Genomic DNA, 15,235 nt, shown 5'->3' on the forward strand with positions numbered 1-15,235 from the left:
AGGTTGCAGTGAGCCAAGATCCTGCCACTGCACTCCAGCCTGGCAACAGAGCAAGACTCCATCTCAAAAAAAAAAAAAGTGCAAAAAGGTGTGCAAGGACCTGGCCTGTGGTGGCCAGAGGTGCACTCTTGAGAGGGTGAGCACACTGTCACCTTTCCAGCTTTCCTCACTGTGTAGCTCATGAGCAGTATTTCCATGTCCACCAAGCACTGAATAGTTCTTTGGAAGTCCTCCTTTGAGCTTTCAATGTGAAAGCATGACGCCCTCCTCCCACTCAGGCCTTTGATGTGTGCTGCAGATTTTAAGAAAGAGACAAGGAGGAGGGCTGCTCTGTTGATTCAGGAGTGAGCATGACCTCTGAGCAATCTTGGGGCTTTCTCATATCTTTGCTGTTGGCACCACACACCTGCCCAGGAAGACTCTCCATCCTTACCAAAGCCCCCGGGAAATAATGCTTGTGGTAGGCAGAACAAGGGTCCAAAAGATGTCCACATCCTAATCCCACGGACCTGTGAATATGTGACCTTATATGGCAAAAGGGACTTTGCAGATGGGATTAAGAGCTTGAGATAGGTAGATTATCTTGGACCACCCAGGCATGCACAATGTCATCACAGGGGTTTTTATAAAAAGGGAGGAAGTATGGTGGGAGTCAGAGAAGGGGACGTGGTGATGGAAGCAAAGGTCAGAGGCATGGGTGGTTGCAGGCCCAGGGAGGCGAGTGGCCTCTAGAAGCAGGAAAAGGCAAGGAAACGATTTTTTCTCTTGAATGTCCAAAGGAACACAGCCTGCAGACCCACTCCAGACTTCTGACCTCTGTAACTGTAAGATAATAAATGTGTTGTTTTAAGCACTTGGCTTATGGCAATTGTCATAGCAGTGACAGGAAACGAATAGACTGCCCATTGATCAGTGGGGACAAAGGGCTGCATCTTTTCCAGGACATCTTCTGCCTTCAAGGTGGCAATGTGGGCCCTGGATGCTTAGATTCTGGCTTTTCTCCATTGCTCAGAGGTGAGGACCTGCCTGGTCCTCCCTGCTGTGAGTGAACCCCAACATTCTCGTGCTGTGCTGCCCCCAGGACTTCCTTCGGAGTAGCCAAGGAAGGGCGGCTTCTCAACAGTTGTCTGAGACTGTCAGGTGTGTGGGCCGTGGTGCTTGCCTTTCTGCATGTGAGAGGCCCTTTTGCTCTGGGCTGGACAGAGAAGGGAAAAGGCGGGGCAGAGGACAGAAAAGGGAAAAGGGAAAGAGCCTGGGAACCACAGGCTGGTCTTCCTCATATTTTCTAGTGTAAAACTCAGTGAAGTTTGAGAAGTTTAATCCAAACTTGTCTTTTAAAAAAGTGGTTATAAAGGTTGAAATTAAAGTAGAGGGACAGAATGTGCTTTAAGGATTGTTTATTGGATTTTAACTTTGAGCTTTTAGGTGTAGGGTACATGGTGCTCCGTTTCCCTTATTCGCTAGACTCTGTGGATATTAGAGGTCAGCCTGCAGGAGAGACATTGCCTTTGCAAACATTTAATTCAGGCTTGGAGGAAATGGATCTATGTCTACACACATGAGAGTGGAATACTGGAACAGTTCTCTAGCAGTTCCAGCAGGGGAGTGTGTGGATCCCGAAGTGTATGACTCAGTGTACCCAGTGGCTCCATGGCACCCCCTGAGGCCACCCAGAAGGAGGTGGGGATACAACTCCAGGGCTGACTAAGGTCACTCCTTTGGCACCTGCCCTTCTTGCTAGTGAGAGACACAGCTCATTACCTGAATAGGGTCCTGAGCATGGCAGGAACAATCCCTGGGGCTGTTTATGTGGAAACGAGTTTTAAGAGAAAAAAACTGGGTGGGATGGGGTGAGATGAGGCATTGATGGATATTAAATGGTAGAACCCTACCAGGCAGCTTCTACCCACTTTAGATTTGCAGATCTTGTCCTTGAGGTTTTTGGTTTTTTGTTGTTTATTTTTTCTAATTGCAATTTGATGATTTGTTTTCATTTGGTGCAATTCAATTCAATTCAATTGGAAACAATAATGAGAGTCTACCTACACTTCACCTTGTTTTGTGCTGGGTGCTGGGGACACAGTGGGTGGTAAGACCCTCTTGTGGGTTCAGTTGCGTTCCCACAAGATGGTATGTTAAATCCCAACCCTGGGCACCTACCAGTGTGACCTTATTTGGAAATAGGGTCCTTGCAGATGTAATTGAGTTAATAAGGTCATACTGGATTAGGGTAGGCTAATGACTAGTCTGGGTTAGTCACTGGGCTAAATCCAATGACTAGTGTGCTTATACGAAATCCATGTGAAGACTCTGAAAGAGAGAGGAGAGAGCCTTTTGAAGACGGAGGCAGAGACTGGAGTGACGTGTCCTCAAGCCAAGCAATAGCTAAGATTGTGGCAACCAAAGGAAGCTAGGGGAGAGACAGAGAAGAATTCTTACCTAGAAAATCCAGAGGGAGATTGGCCCTGCCAACACCTTGATTTCTGACTTGTGACCTCCAGAACTGAGAGGCAATGGATTTCTGTTGCAAGATACCCAGTTTGTGCATATTTATTAGGACAACCCAAGGAAACGAACATAAGCTTCCTCTCTGCCCTTAAGTTGCCCCAAGTCCAGGAGGAGATGTGGCCACAAAGGTAGAGAAGCACCTTGTCTTGAAAAGCCCACAGATTGGGAGTTGTCAATGGCTTTCCAGCTTTGGTATTTCCTCAGGAACACATTTAGGGAAGAGGAAAGCCGCCACATGTGAGCGAGCCTTGATGTGAATTGAGCCTGATGTGAATTGAGCATTCCTTAATTCACAGCAGGCTGTCAAGTGCTGGTGCCACTGCTGTGGGCTTCTTCTTGGACATTGGCATAGTTCATAATTAATTACAGCCCCTTTACCCAAAGCATCCACTTTAGAAATAAAATAAAATAAGCTGTTTATGTTGCATTCTCTGTTTACTGTGAATTTTTCTTTCTTCCCTTCTCTCTGTTTCTAGCCTTCTGAGAACTCGGTGTGGATCTTTGTGTGCAAAATTCTAATTACTGTTTCCAAGACTGGCACATCACTTTTTCCTCTTGTATCTCCTCAAAAGTTTCATTTCTGGGTTATTGTCTATTATTTCAGCACAGAAAATGAAAAGAATGCTCTTGGCATGCGCTGTGCATTAATTATCATTTGGGAGCTGCCACAGCTGCTTGAAGGGGCATTTAGAGAGTTGGTTGTCTTTTAAGTTCAAAGGTGCAAACATATAGAAGAGAAGAATGAAGAAAGCACTGCCTGGGTCTTAGAGCAGCCGACTCTATGGAATGTCTTTTTAAACAGGTTGCTTTCTGTTTGGGGTTAAGGATAAATCGAGATGTACTTTGCCTGGGAATTATGGTTTTGACTAATTGCAGAAATAGTCCTGAGCAGAGAGTGGCTCTCTGAAGACTCAGCTGTGGATCCTTTGGGAGAATTAGTTCATGGGTTAAAATAAAACCAAGCTACTTCTTTTGAAAAGTGATGACGGTAAGTCTCTGACTGCCTGTGTGAGGGCTTGGAAATGATTTTTCCTCTCTGGACCTCCAATTTCTCTTCCTGCAAAATGAGATGGTTGTGCAAAGTTCATGATTCTGTTTTTCATGGAACATCCTTAAGAGAAGTGCTTCTAGGAAAACACAAGCTGTTCCAGAGTCAAGTACTACTGAGGAACCTTGAAAACTGTATCTTATTTTTAAGTGATTCACAAGGTACCACAGAATATAAAAGATTGAGATGTCCAACGACAAAAAAGCCTGTTAAAATTTGCCACACTCTTTCGTTTATTCATCCATTTCTTCTCAATTATTCAATAGGACTATAACTTAAAAGGATCATAAAATAATGTATGAAATGTACTTATTTAAGTGACATTCATATCTCTATGTATTTTTCAAGGTATCTTCTGTGTCTCTACATTTCATTCTATTTTCCCCAGTCCTATTTTGTTTCATTTTGCCATTTTATCCTATTTATCTTATTTTGTTTTATTTTGCCCACTTTTACTGGAGTTGTCACTCTTAACACCTCTTGCATGAACTGTGCCTTCTAACTGGACTTCCCATGTCCCCTCTTGCACCCTCAGATCCATTATCTACATTATAACCAGCGGAATCATTTAAAATGGGAATCTCCTCCTATTTCCTTTTTCTATAAAATCCTCCCTTTCCCACAGGCTTTAACCCTTTCCCCGTTTCTCACCATTCTTAGCATAAAAGCAAATATTCTAAATTTTTCCAATAAAGCCAGGCGTCTTCTGGACTCCTTCTGACTTCCCAGCCTTGGCCACATTAGGTTTCTCCATGCCCCTCTATGACCCATTCCTGCTGGCCTTTCCCTTAGTTCACAATTTCCTCTCTGCTAGGATCAGTCTTTACCTGTCGTTACCTGGTTAGCCAGTCACCTTCCAGGTTATCAGTTCAAACATCACACTCCTAGGGAAGCCGTCTTTGATTCTGCAAGAGCAGGTCAAATCGCACGATTTTACATTCTGTTGGATTTTCTCTGTAGCTCTTACCCCATCACGCTCTTTCCACACTAGCACGACCATGTAGATTGGCCCTGTAGCTCTCCTCTGGTGGTCATTTGACATACGTTTGTGTGAAAACTTGATTGTTTTCCCTCTGGAACTGAGACCTCACGGGGCTGGGGCAGGTCTGGTTTTGCCCACCTGATATGGCTTAGATCTGTGTCCCCTCCAAGTCTCATATTAAAATGTGATCCCCAGTGTTGGAGGTGGGGCCTAGTGGGAGGTATTTGGGTCGTGGAGGCAGATCCCTCATGAATGGCTTAGCACTATCCCTTTACTGATGAGTGAGTTCTTGCTCAGTTAGTTTACACAAGATCTGGTTGTTTTAAAAGAGGGTGGCACCTCCCCAACCTTGCTCCTTGTCTTGCCATGTCATGCACTGGCTACCAGTTCACCTTCTGCCATGATTGTAAGCTTCCTGAGGACCTCACCAGAAGCAGATGCTGGCACCATGCTGCTTCTGCAGCCTGCAGAACTGTGTGCCAATTAAATCTCTTTTCTTTATAAATTACCCAGCCTTAGGTATTCCTTTATGGCAACAAAGACAGACTAACACATCACCCTTATGTTCCTAGCTGTTACCTTGGGAGCAGATACTGTGGGCATGGAATTGCATTTGTTAAATGGATGAATGAATGAATATCCCAGGGCCTATACTACATACTCGAGATAGAGGGATGGATAAGTTATCATCATTGCCCTCAAGAAAATTAATAAGTAATTAAAATAAAGTGTGTATTGGCAGGTATGTGTGAAAAATTTGAGTATATAAAGTAGAAATGGTGAGACTTCGTGAGAATGAGGAAATAACGAGGAAAATCTTCCCAGTGGATGTTTCATCTGAGCTCCGCAGAAAGAAATAAGCAGGAGTTACTGTCAGCATATTTATTTGTTTCCGTGGGCAGTATTTCTTCCTGATTCTTCTGGTAACCCCTCGATGTTTATTTTTAGTTCATGTAGTTATAATAGGGCAGACCTAGGATACCAGATAAGTGATCAACCAAGCCCAGAAGCTTTTATGAGTAAGATGAACACCAGATTTTTTGCAGGAATAAAGGACTGTGCAGGCAAAGCAGAATGTGCTGTGCTCTAGGGAGGGCCATGGGACCAAGATCTGAGTGATCAGAGCCCTCCCTCACTGAGGCTACAGGGAATTCATGGCTAGGCATGTCACTCTGTTTTTGGCCAATAAAAATAATTTAAAAGGGTTTCAAAAGATACAGGTGTGTGTGTGCGTGTGTGTGTGTGTGTGTGTTGGGGGGTGTGCTTGAAGTTGGTAGAATGTTAACCAACATAACAAGGAAGGAGAGCAAAAGAAAGTCTGTTTATTCCTGGATCCAGCCACATCTGAAGTTAGTCAACTGTCAAAGACAAAAACAAGGCTGGCTCATGCCTGTAATCTCAGCACTTTGGGAGGGCAAGTTTGGAGGATTGCTTTCTTGAGGCCAGGAGCTGGAGACCAACCTTGGAAACATGGTGAAATTTCTGTCTCTTGCAAAAAAAAAAAAAAAAAAAAGCTGTGCATGGTGTGGCACACCTATAGTCCCAACTACTCGGGAAGCTGAGGTGGGACGATCACGTCAGCCCAGGAATTGAAGGCTGCAGTGAGCTATGATCACTTCACTGCCCTACAGCCTGGATGACAGAGCAAGACTCGGTCTCAAAAAAAAAAAATAGACAAAAACCAGACAAGTTAAGAAGATTGATTTTATCCAACCAATTGCAATAGGAATAACACTGAAAATCTAAAACTGAGAGTGTCTCCATAGAGTGGTTTTGTCTTAAACATTTACAGGGAGGGTACGCAAGTTTCAGATGGGAATATTTACAGTTGAGTTATTCTACAAGTGGGGGAAGTCTCCATCAGCTGAACAGGAAATGTTCTGCGGTTAGCTCATTTCAGAAGGGCAAGCAGTTCTAATCTCAGCTAATCATTCATGAGACACAGAATGAGAAATTGGCTGGGAATGAGGCAGATTCAGATGAAGGGAAGGGTCTGTGAAGGACAGTGAAGTGGTAGGAGGTGCCACACACTTTTAAATGACCAGATCTTATGAGAACTCACTCACTATCACAAAGTTGGCACCCAGACATGAGGGGTCCACTCCCATGATCCAAACACCTCCCATCAAGCCCACCTCCAGCACTGGGGATTATAATTCAACATGAGATGTGGGCAGGGACAAATATGCAAACTATATCACTTGGGTGAGCCAATAAACTTTCTCTTTTGTTTAAGGCAGTTTGGATTGGGTTGATGGTATGGTTTGGCTGTGTCCCCACCCAAATCTCATCTTGAATTGTAGCTCCCATAATTCCCAAATGTCATGGGAGGGACCCAGTGGGAGGTAATTGAATCATGGGAGTGGGTCTTTCTCATGCTGTTCTCCTAATAGTAAATAAGTCTCATGAGGCCTGAGGGTTTTATAAAGGCGAGTTCCCCTGCACACGCTCTCTTGCCTGCCACCATGTAAGATATGACTTTGCTCTTCCTTTGCCTTCTGCCATGATCGTGAGGTCTCCTCAGCCATGTGAACTGTGAGTCCATTAAACCTCTTTCCTTTATAAATAACCCAGTCTCAGGTATGTCTTTATTTGCAGTGTGAGAACTGATGAATACAGTTGGATTTCTATCACAAAAACCCCCATTCTTATTGGTGCCAGAGCCTTCTGGGCAGAAAATTTGGGAATGGACTTTTATAGGATCATTCCAAGCTGAGACATGGGGCACAGCAGAGTGAAGGCCAGGAGGCCCCGTGGCTGGGGCGCAGGCAGAGGGAAGGCAAGTGCACTGATTTGCTGGGGCTGCCTTAAGAAATCATCACAAGCAGCCAGGCGCGTTGGCTCATGCCTGTAATCCCAGCACTTTGGGAGGCTGGGGCGGGTGGATCAAAAGGTCAGGAGATTGAGACTATCCTGGCCAACATGGTGAAACCCCGTCTCTACTAAAACTACAAACATTAGCTGGGCATCGTGGCTCGTGCCTGTAATCCCAACTACTCGGGAGGCTGAGGCAGGAGAATCACTTGAACCAGGGAGTCAGAGGTTGCAGTGAACTGAGATCATGCCATTGCACTCCAGCCTGGTGACAGAGCAAAACTCTGTCTCAAAAACAACAACAACAACAAAAAAAATCACAAGCTGAATGGCTCAAACGACATAAGTGTATTGTCTCATAGTTCCAGAGTTCAGAAGTCTGAGGTCAATGTGTGGGCGGGGCAGGCGCTTTCTAGAGGCTGTGAGGGAGAATCTGTTCCATGTCTCTCTTGCTACTGGTGGTTTGCTGGCAATCTTTGGCATTTCTTGGCTAGTAGAAGGAACTAATCTCTTCCTTTATCTTCATGTGATGTTCTACCTGTGTGTGTGTCTACCTTCAAATTTCCCCTCTTCATCAGCACACCTGTCCTGTTGGATTAGCGGCCCACCCTTCTCCAGTATGGCTTCTTCTTAACTAATTCCACTTGCAATGACCCTGTTTCCAAATAAGGTTACATCTATTGTACTGGGGGTTATGACTCCAGCATGTGAATGGGGATGGGTACAATTGACAGGAAGGTTAATAGGAGGCTTTGGCAGTCTTCTGAGGAGTTTGCGTTTTATGCTGCAGAAAACATAGTCCCTGAATTTTCGGGTGTAAAATCACCTAAAACCACTCTGTATTTCCTCTAAGAAAACAGGCAGTTTGATGTCCTTACTTTGTCCTGCTCCCACCCCCAACATCCACAAAACCTTAAGACTGGTGTCCTGCGTGAACCCTTAGCATTGCTGCTTTTAGATGGAAATGTCCTCCCTCTTGACACAACTCGGCAGGTGGAAGTGACTCTAGACTGGATTTTTCTGGGCTGCTGAGCTGCAACAGGCCTGCCATTGGCTGCCATTGCCACACACCCCTTCACTCTTCCCTCCAGACCCCTTGAAGTCCTATTTTCTTCCTGGGATTAAGACTGTGATGCGGGCAGTACAATGGCTCCCATTTGTCTGGGAAATCTTCACCATAAGGCAAGGGCAGAGCTCACCAGAGCTCCTGAAAGTGGTCACTGCAAGGCTCAAGTCCCAGCGTGGTGTCCAGCAGCCAACATGGACCTCTAGGTGTGTTTCAATCTTCCAAGAGTGTTGTGTTTCCTTTAAGAAATGGAAACAGATGCTCACATTAAAAATGAGCAGATTTTACACGAAAATGCAGATTCTTCATTTCTTTTTAAAAATCAGAAGTTTTGGCATCATTGGGAGTGGATTTCTGCATGCACTGTCCCGCAGGATCTGAGGCAATGCTTCCTACTTTATCTCACACGTCACTTCACTCCTACTCTTTATGCCATCAGACTGGCCCCGTGGGCCTTTTTTTTTAAAAAAATTTATTATTATTATACTTTAAGTTTTAGGGTACATGTGCACAACGTGCAGGTTTTGTTACATATGTATACATGTGCCCTGTGGGCTTTTGAGTTTGAGACCTGGGTTACCTGTTTAAGGGAGAGAGCCTTGGATTCAGACAGAATTGGTAGAGTCCTAACTCTGATACTTAATACCTATGGATGCTAGGGCAAGCTGTTTGATCTCTTTGAGCCTCAGTTTTCTCATCTATGAAGGGGGAGGACAAGGATAATACCAACCCATTGGGCAGCAGTGGAGAATACATTAGGCAAATTCTGCAACTGGCTCAGCAGGGGCCTGGGCCACTATGATTGCCTCTTCAATGGTAGAAGCCAGTGTCTTAGGCGTGGCAGCAATAGTAGAGTTAGCAGTCATATTAATAGCATCTTTGTACCCCTGGTGCTTTGTTCACTGAAGCAACCCTGGCTTGGAAAACTGGCAGGTACAAGAGAGGCAGGCTGATAGGCTGCAGCCAAGATCTTGTCAGAAGCCCAACATGGCAACCTGATTTTAGGTCATTCCATCCATCCAGAGCCTGCTGGACACTTGTGCAAGGTGGGGAGCTTTGGTTGGAAGTAACAGAAACCGCATGAGTGTTGATGCTGCAAACAATAGACCTCACCACTTTGCCACTAGTCTTGTCTCTGCATGGCTTTCTCTGAGTTCAGGTCCAGAGGAGGAAATCCATGCACCAAGTCTAGGTTTCCTCTGTGTGCCTGAGTTAGAGGAAGGTTGGACTAGAAAGTCTAAACCTCTTAGTAGTGAAGCCGTGAAAAGTCACACAATGGCCTTACCACTAGTCAGGGTACCTGACTATTGGACAACTCTTGCCCCCACACTAATGATGTTTCTTTGCTTCAAGAATAGAAGCAATATTTTGTGGCTGGCATAGTCTTCATGCAACCAATAAAATCATTCCATATAGCATGGAATGATTTCCAGAGTGACATATGATTGGACCAAAATTAAGACATGTAAATGTGGCTATTACAGGAAATCGTCTTCTGTCTTCTACATAGAGAAAGCCAATCTTACCTCCCAAAGGAAAGACTTCTTGCATACAAGACAATCCTACCCATAAAAAGAGAGGTAAAATGTTTCCTAGCATCGGAAATGTTACTCAAAGGGGTGCTGCTCTGGGTGAATTGAATTAGAAGATTAAAAAAAGAATTTCTCTAGTTCTAAGATTCTTTATGTTAAAATATGTTTGGAACAAGAATCTATGGGGAACTATATTCCAAGCAATTTAAATTTTCAGAGAGACCATTTAGGTGTCTTGGCAAATTCATTTTTGCTCTGGTTTTAACTTCATTGACTGGATTAATCTGATTTGAAGTTCACAGGTCTGCTGGATATTTTTGTAAGGCGGGATCTTTGGTTACAAGTGACAAGAATCCCCTTGAGCTAGCTGAATCAGAAGTGGGTCTCTATTAAAAGAAACAGAGTTGTCTCGTGGAATGCAAGAGCAAAGCTGAAATTGGGTGTCAGAAACTAGGACCTGGAAAGACATTGGGGTCCGAAGGGTCCTCTTTTTCCTGGCTTCTTATGTCTTCGGCAACCTCACTGGTCCACAGATTGGTTTTCTCTGTGGCAGACAGAAGATGGTTTCCTATAATAACTACATTTACACATCTTAATTTTGGCCAGATCATACTTCACTCTGCATCTATATGGAATGATTGTATTGGTTGCATGAAGACTATACCAACCACAAAATATTGCTTCTAGTTTTGAAGTAAGAAAAAAAAATCTTCAGTATTGGAGCAAGAGTTGTCCAATATTTAGGTACCTTGACTAGTGCTTAGGACTTCTTAGGAACCACAGTTCCTATTTCAAAGCTTATCAAGGTTTGCACCAAATTATAGTCACTAATTGTTAAAACCACATTTTCACAATAACAAAAGTGATGTTTTCTTATTTTCTACCAAATTGAAACTAACACCTCCATTATGTATCACATTTTAAATGATTTGATATACAACTCCAACCTGTGAAGGAAAGTGGAGGATTTTGAAATCTGTTTTCATATCTCTGCCAAAATATTAGGTTTGTCTCCCATGGGGAAGTCATGAGCACCCTCTCTTAAAAATAGATGGCGTTTTGGTTTGGAAAAAACTTCAGGTTTGTTCTATAGTACATTCACTCAAATATTACACTTAAATTTTTTTTAAAAAATAGGAACACTTTTACACTGTTGGTGGGACTGTAAACTAGTTCAACCCTTGTGGAAGTCAGTGTGGCGATTCCTCAGGGATCTAGAACTAGAAATTCCATTTGACCCAGCCATCCCATTACTGGGTATATACCCAAAGGACTATAAATCACGCTGCTATAAAGACACATACACACGTATGTTTATTGCGGCATTATTCACAATAGCAGACTTGGAACCAACCCAAATGTCCAACAATGATAGACTGGATTAAGAAAATGTGGCAAATATACACCATGGAATACTATGCAGCCATAAAAAATGATGAGTTCACGTCCTTTGTAGGGACATGGATGAAATTGGAAATCATCATTCTCAGTAAACTATCGCAAGAACAAAAAACCAAACACCGCATGCTCTCACTCATAGGTGGGAATTGAACAATGAGAACACATGGACACAGGAAGGGGAACATCACACTTTGGGGACTGTTGTGGGGTGGGGGGAGGAGAGAGGGATAGCATTGGGAGATATACCTAATGCTAGATGACGAGTTGGTGGGTGCAGTGCACCCGCATGGCACATGTATATATATGTAACTTACCTGCACGTTGCGCACATGTACCATAGAGCCTAAAGTATAATAAAAAAAAAAAAAAAAAGAACTAAAAAAAAAAAAAAAAAAATAGGGATCTTACTTTGTCACCTAGGCTGGAGCGCAGTGATGTGATCATAGCTCATTGCAGCCTCAAACTCCTGATCTCAAGTGATCCTCTCACCTTAGCCTCCCAAATAGCTGGGATTACTGGCATGAGCCCCCACATCCAGCTTGCATCTCACACTTTTAAAGGAAAAGCTTTAGGGATGACCTTTAGGTTAAAGCTCCTTACAATGTGCCCTAGATGGCTTGCAATATTTCTATGCTGAATATTGAAAGGAGTCAAATGCTGGGTTGAAAAAAAATGCCACACAGGTTCAGGTTTTTGTTGTGTGTGTGCGTGCATATGTGTGTGACTGTGTGTATGTGTGCGCATATGTGTATATGTGTGTGCACATGTGTGCATGTGTGTATATGTGTGCACATGTGTATGTGTGTGCCTGTATGTATATGTGTGTGCATGAGTCTACGTGTATATACATGTGCACGTGTGTGCATGTGTGTGTACGTGTGTGCATATGCGTATGTGTGTGCATGTGTATATATACGTATGCATGTGTGTGTGTGTGCACGTGTGTGTATGTGTGTGCATGTGTGTGTGTGTGTACTAGTGAGTCTTGATCTGCCGCAGGTGCCTAGCTTTGCTTTTCCTATATTATACTAGATGGAGCTCAGCGGCTTCTGATACTGGGAGGAAATGGTGAGTAGAAAGTGTATATGATTGCAGAGCAGTGATCCCAGTAAAGGGCACATATTTGCATGATGTTTTAGGAACAATTACAAAGGACCTTCAATTCAGAGTTTGATAAAATGAGGCAGAAAGGAGAGTATGATATGAAGTTTCAAGAGGAAAAAAAAGGTGGAAAGGGGTAAGAAAAGGAAGGAGGAAAGAAGAGTAGGGTGTTGTCAGCATATTAAATTAATTAGAGGCAAATTAAGTTAGTTGACAGTGTAATAGTTCAGAGAGAGAAGGGTTGTGTTTTTAGTAGGCTCTTTGCACAGGTTCAGGTGCCAGAGAGAAGACAAAGCTGCCAATACTTTTTGCACCTGAATCCAGGAAAGTCAGGCCACTATCAGCATGCAACCCTCCCTGAAAGGCAGCCTCACGCCTCTTCTGGGGCCCTGGGTATTCTGGGGAGTCCTCAAGATAGGGAGGTGTGACAGTGCCATTGATGGGGTGGTTCTTGTTTAATCTGAAAGCAGAGCACCCTTTGATTTCTACCATGATCCCTTATTTAGGTGCCAGGGTAGGAAAACCCTTTAGTTTTTCTCTTGTCCCTTGGTGCTGTCATGTTGAGGTCCCTGACTGTGCTCCTTGGAGACACTGGTGTGCCATATATTAGTGTCAAAAGAGATGAACCTGCTCCTGGACAAACTGATGGGCAGAAACCTGACTCTGTAGGTCCTGTCATTCAGATAAACATCTGAACTTTTGAATGCTTATTGTATAGACCTTTACCATTGATTTCGGTGTGGGGAGGCATAATCTATCACTACATCTAAATTTATAAAGCAGAGACCATTATCTTTCTGCTCCAGGCTTCCAATAATGGTTGTACAATGATTTTCATTCCTGCACTGCACTTGGAGAGAAAAACTTTTCAGCAGATTTTATTAAAAGGCTTTTAATCCATGAAAGCTTAACCAGCTCAAGTGGGTTTAAAGCACCGCTGCTGCTTCACAGAGGATACATGAAGCCTAGTTGTCTAATAACCACCACTTGCTATAATAAAGATTTTGGATCAGAGCTGATGAATTACAACGTTTCTTAAATCCGTTTCTGCCAATATCTCTAGACATTCATAACCTCTTTTATTGCCTTCTCCTCCTTTGGGAGCTGAAGGGAGGGATGTTCTGTTACCTCCCAAGTCCCTACAGCACCTGGATTGAGTTCCATTTTTTCCTCTGTATATAAAGATACTTTTAGCCTAATCTCACAGGAATGGTTTAGGGGTTTGTGGGAAACAAAACCTCATGGTTTTAAGCTCTATTGTATGTTCAGAGAGCTCTGAGCTTTTACATAACACATTTTCTTATCCATGTTTCTCCAAAAAATAGTATTGAACAATTTTGCGCCCATTTTTCTCTCCAGGAGGAACACTTACCTCCCAAGCTCTTGGCCTTTACCAAAAGGGGCTCATACATAAGTTCTCTGAAATGACAACACAATATTAATGATAATAATGGGCACTTGACCTTGTTTGCAAATATTTTTAGATCTAATTCACACATCTAATAGAAAAATTACTAATACTTATTAATCATAAGCCAGGCATAGGGCTCAGTGCCGCGCTTGCATTCTCTCCTTCAGTTGCGCCAACAATATTCAAGGATGGGTGATGTTACTGTGGCAGAGACTGGCTGGCTGGTTTCCAAACATTGCCTTGCCTCTGGGGCTTTAGCTGAATGGCATTTTCCAGCATCCATCAGTTGTATTCTGGCTCATGGAATGGGATGTGCACGTTTGTAGCTCTCTCCATGTAGCCTCCTGCTCAGTCCTTCACACACTCCCTTCCTTCGTCTCTTGGCCAGATGCAGAGGATCTGAGTAAAGGTCCAGAGGCCCTACATCCTTGCCTAGCTACAGGATGGCAAGGCTTGAGCGGGAGGAAGCCTGAGTCCCTGAATGACTGCATGCCTCCCGAGGAAGATGAGCAGGGACATCATCCGCCTGTGAGCCCAGCTGATTCGTTGGCTCAGGCTGCCATAACAAAGTGCCACAGACCCAGGGTCCCAGCTTTACAACCTCATTTAACCTTAACCACTTCTTTAAAGGCCCTGTCTCCAAAGTCAGTCCTGTTTGGGGTTAGGACTTCAATATTTGAATTTGAGGAGAAAACAGTTCACCATAACAACCAGTGTGGTCCAGCCTTGGATAATGACTCTTCTGTATATTAACAGAGAATAGTCACACAGGAGAGAAATTGATTATCAAATTTACTGGAAATATATTAGGACTTGTCAATTTGTCACTGTCTTGTGTTCACTAAAACTGCTGAATTCTATGTATTTGAGCATTTGAGAGAGATATAGATATACACACATATGTATACACATATATACATACATATGTGTGTGTGCATATATATCTCTCTATATATCTATATCTGTATCTGTATCTATATCTATATCTATATCTATATCTATATCTATATAGAATACATAGAATTCAGCTCCCTGCAGTGGGTTCTTTTGAAGGGAGATGTGAGAAGAACATCTATGTGGTCACCCAACGTGTGACCATGTTTGTCCACAAACAGGAGGTGTTTGACCATGAAACACCTTTATTTTATATTTTGATAGTTTTATAACAAACGAGTCATTTTCAAGGAGTCATGCCTCACTAATTTATAGATTCCAGATGCATTTAACACACACAATCCTAGACAGTCCAGGTTTATCCTGCTAATAGGTAAGGCTTCTCCTGCTAGAAAATACCTTCACTGTGTTTGCTGGAAGGTCTCCCAATAAAGGTGCCAGATTGAACAAATAAAACCATAAGATGCCTAATTAAATT

Source organism: Pongo abelii, chromosome 10 (genome assembly GCF_028885655.2).
Source record: "Pongo abelii isolate AG06213 chromosome 10, NHGRI_mPonAbe1-v2.0_pri, whole genome shotgun sequence".
In the NCBI taxonomy this organism is placed as follows: domain Eukaryota; kingdom Metazoa; phylum Chordata; class Mammalia; order Primates; family Hominidae; genus Pongo; species Pongo abelii.